The following is a 4,657-nucleotide window of genomic DNA, read 5'->3' on the forward strand; positions in this document are numbered from 1 at the left end:
CCCTTCTTTCCTTCCTTCCTTCCTTCCTTCCTTCCTTCCTTCCTTCCTTCCTTCCTTCCTTCCTTTCTTCCTTCCTTTGTGATCCACTGATCTACTTATGTAGCCCTGATCCAGCACCACATTGTCTCAATTTCTTTATCTTATATAAAACTTTGAGATAAAGCAGAAGTATTTTCATTTTTCTTCTTCAATAGTATCTTCACTCCAAAATCATGTTCTTACGTTCTAAGAAAAACGCTGTCATTTTGATTGGAATGCATTGAATCTATGGATGAATATTGGAAGAAGTGACATTTTTGTATTGGTTTTCCTACACAAGAACAAAATTAATTTTACCATTTATTTATGTCATCCTTAGTTATTTTCTTTTTTTAAATTTTATTTTATTATGTTATGTTAGTCACCATACAATACATCATTAGTTTTTTTTTAATATTTAATTAATTTATTTGACAAAGAGACACACAGCAAAAGAGGGAACACAAGCAGGGGGAGTGGGAGAGGAAGAAGCAGGCTTCCCGCCGAGCAGGGAGCCCGATGTGAGACTCGATCCCAGGACCCTGGGATCATGACCTGAGCTGAAGGCAGCCGCTTAACTGACTGAGCCACCCAGGCACCCCTAAATCATTCATTTTTGATGTAGTGTTCCATGATTCATTGTTTTCGTATAACACCCAGTGCTCCATGCAGTACGTGCCCTCCTTAATACCCATCACTGGGCTAACCCATCCCCCCACCCCCCTCCCCTCTAAACCCCTCAGATTGTTTCTCAGAGTCCATAGTCTCTCATGGTTCGTCTCCCCCTCCGATTTCCCCCCCTTCATTTTTCCCTTCCTTCTCCTAATGTCCTCCATGCTATTTCTTATGTTTCACAAAGAAGTGAAACCATGTGATAATTGACTTTCTCTGCTTGACTTGTTTCACTTAGCATAATCTCCTCCAGTCCCATCCATGTTCCTGTAAAAGTTGGGTATTCATCCTTTCTGATGGCTGAGTAGTATTCCTTTGTATATATGGACCACATCTTCTTTATCCATTTATCTGTTGAAGGGCATCTTGGCTCTTTCCAGTTTGGCTATTGTGGACATTGCTGTTATGAGCACTGGGGTGCATATGGCCCTTCTTTTCACTACCTTGTGTCTTTGGGGTAAATACCCAGGAGTGCAATTGCTGGGTCATAGGGTAGCTCTATTTTTAATTTTTTGAGGAACCTCCACACTGTTTTCCAAAGTGGCTGTACCAACTTGCATTCCCACCAACAGTGTAAGAGGGATCCCCTTTCTCCACAACCTCTCCAACATTTGTTGTTTCTTTCCCTGTCCGTTTTTGCCATTCTAACTCATGTAAGGTGGTATCTCAATGTGGTTTTGATTTGAATTTTCCTGATGGCTAATGATGATGAACATTTCTTCATGTGTCTATTAGCCATTTGTATGTCTTCTATGAGAAGTGTCTGTTCATGTCTTCTGCCCATTCTTTGACTTGATTATGTATTTTTAGGGTGTTGAGTTTGAGAAGTTCTTTATAGATCTTGGAAATCAGCCCTTTATCTGTAGTGTCATTTGCAAATATCTTCTCCCATTCTGTGGGTTGCCTCTTTGTTTTGTTGACTGTTTCCTTTGCTGTGCAGAAGCTTTTTATCTTGATGAAGTCCCAAAAGTTCATTTTGCTTTTCTTCACTAGCCTTTGGAGATGTATCTTGAAAGAAGTTGCTGTGGCCGATGTCAAAGAGGTTACTGCCTATGTTCTCCTCTAGGATTTTGATAGATTCCTGTCTCACATTGAGGTCTTTCATCCATTTTGAATTTATCTTTGTGTATGGTGTTAGAGAATGTTTGAGTTTCATTCTTCTGGATATAGCTGTCCAATTTTCCCAGCATGATTTATTGAAGTGACTGTCTTTTTCCCATTGCATATTTTTTCCTGCTTTGTCGAAGATTATTCGACCAGAGTTGAGGGTCCATATCTGGGCTCTCTATTCTGTTCCATAGGTCTATATGTCTGTTTTTGTGCCAGTACCATGCTGTCTTGGTGATCACTGCTTTGTAATATAGCTTGAAATCGGGCAACATGATGCCCCCAGCTTTGTTTTTCTTTTTCAACATTTCCTTGGCGATTCGGAGTCTTTTCTGATTCCATACAAATTTTAGGATTGTTTGTTCCAGCACTTTGAAAAATGGCATTGGGATTTTGATCGGGATGGCACTGAAGGTATAGATTGCTCTGGGTAGCATAGACATTTTAACAATATTTATTCTTCTGATCCATGAGCATGGAATGTTTTTCTATCTTTTTGTGTCTTCTTCAATTTCTTTCATGAGTGTTCTGTAGTTCCTAGAGTATAGATCCTTTACCTCTTTGGTTAGGTTTATTCCGGGGTATCTTATGGTTTTTGGAGCTATTGTAAATGGAATCATTTCTCTAATTTCTCTTTCTACAGTTGCATTGTGAGTGTATAAGAAAGCAACTGATTTCTGTGCATTGATTTTGTATCCTGCCACATTACTGAATTGCTGGATGAGTTCTAGTAATTTGGGGGTGGAGTCTTTTGGGTTTTCCACAGAAAGTAGCATGTCATCTGCGAAAAGAGAGAGTTTGACTTCTTCTTTGCCAATTTGAATAGTTTTATTTCTTTTTGTTGTCTGATTGCTGTTGCTAGGACTTCTAGGACTATGTTGAACAACAGTGGCGAGAGTGGGCATCCTTGACGTGTTCCTGATCTTAAGGGAAAGGCTCTCAGCTTTTCCCCATTGAGGATGATATTCGCTGTGGGTTTTTCATAGATGGATTTTATGGACTTGTGGAATGTTCCCTCTATCCCTATACTCTGAAGAGTTTTAATCGGGAAAGGATGCTGTATTTTGTCAAATGCTTTTTCTGCATCAATTGAGAGGACCATATGGTTCTTCATTCTTCTCTTATTAATGTGTTCTATCACATTGATTTATTTTCAAATGTTGAATCACCCTTGCATCCCGGGGATAAATCCCACTTTGTTGTGGTGGATGATCCTTTTAATGTATTGTTGGATCCTATTAGCTAGGATTTTGTGGAGGATTTTGGAATCCATATTCATCAGGGATATTGGTCTGAAATTCTCCTTTTTGATGGGGTCTTTGCCTGGTTTGGGGATTAAGGTAATGCTGGTCTCAAAGAATGAGTCTGGAAGCTTTCTTTCTGTTTCTATTTTTTGAAACAGCTTCAGGAGAATAGTTACTATTTCTTCTTTGAATGTTTGGTAGAATTCCCCAGGGAATCCATCAGGCCCTGGACTCTTGTTTTTTGGGAGGTTTTTGATCACTGCTTCAATCTCGTTACTGGTTATTGGCCTATTCAGGTTGTCAATTTCTTCCTGTTTCTGTCTTGACAGCTTATAGGTTTCCAGGAAGGCCCCCATTTCTTCCAGGTTGCTTAATTTATTGGCATATAGTTGTTGACAATAATTTCTAATAATTGTTTCTATTTCCTTGGTGTTAATCGTGATCTCTCCCCTTTCATTCATAATTTTATTAATTTGGGTCCTTTCTCTTTTCTTTTGGATAAGTCTGGCCAGTGGTTTATCGATCTTGTTAATTCTTTCAAAGAACCAGCTTCTAGTTTTGTTGATCTGATCTACTGGTTTCAGGTTTCTAATTCATTGATCTCTGCTCTAATCTTAATTATTTCTCTTCGAATGTGTGGCTTAGGCATCGTTTGTTGCTTTTTCTCTAGTTCTTTAAGGTGTAGAGTTAGTTGGTGAATTTGGGATTTTTCTATTTTTTTGAGTGAGGCTTTGATGGCTATGTATTTCCCCCTTAGGACTGCCTTTGCAGTATCCCATAGGTTTTGGACCAATGTGTTTTCATTCTCAGTGGTTTCCATGAAATGTTTAAGTTCTTCTTTGATTTCCTGGTTGACCCAAACATTCTTGAGCAGAGTGGTCTTTAGCTTCCACGTGTTTGAATTTCTGCGAAATTTTTTCTTGTGCTTGAGTTCCAGTTTTAAAGCATTATGGTCTGAGAATATGCAGGGAATAATCTCAATCTTTTGGTATTGGTTGAGATCTGATTTGTGACCCAGTATGTGGTCTATTCTGGAGAAAGTTCCATGTGTGCTCGAGAAGAATGAGTATTCTGTTGTTTTAGGGTGGAATGTTCTGTATATATCTATGAGGTCCATCTGGTCCAGTGTGTCATTCAAAGCTCTTATTTCTTTGTTGATTTTCTGCTTAGATGATCTGTCTATTGCTGAGAGTGGAGTATTGAGGTCTCTTACAATTAACGTATTATTTTCAGTATGACTCTTTATTTTGGTTAACAGTTGGCTTATGTAGATGGCTGCTCCCATGTTGGGGCCATAGATATTTACAAATGTTAGATCTTCTTGTTGGAGAGACCCTTTAAGAATGATAGAGTGTCCTTCTGTATCTTTAACTCAGTCTTTAGCTTAAAATCTAATTTGTCTGATGTAAGAATTACTACCCCAGCTTTCTTTTGAGGTCCATTGGCATGGAAGATGGATCTCCAACCTTTCACTTTCAGTCTGGATGTATCTTTAGGTTCAAAATGAGTCTCTTGTAGACAGTATATGGATGGTCCTATCTTTTTATCCAATCTGCAACCCTGTGCCATTTTATGGGAGCATTTAGGCCGTTCACGTTGAGAGTGATTATTGAAAG

The sequence above is a fragment of the Mirounga leonina genome, unplaced genomic scaffold, assembly GCF_011800145.1.
Source record: "Mirounga leonina isolate KUSES-001 unplaced genomic scaffold, KU_Mleo_1.0 Mir_101664, whole genome shotgun sequence".
NCBI lineage: Eukaryota > Metazoa > Chordata > Mammalia > Carnivora > Phocidae > Mirounga > Mirounga leonina.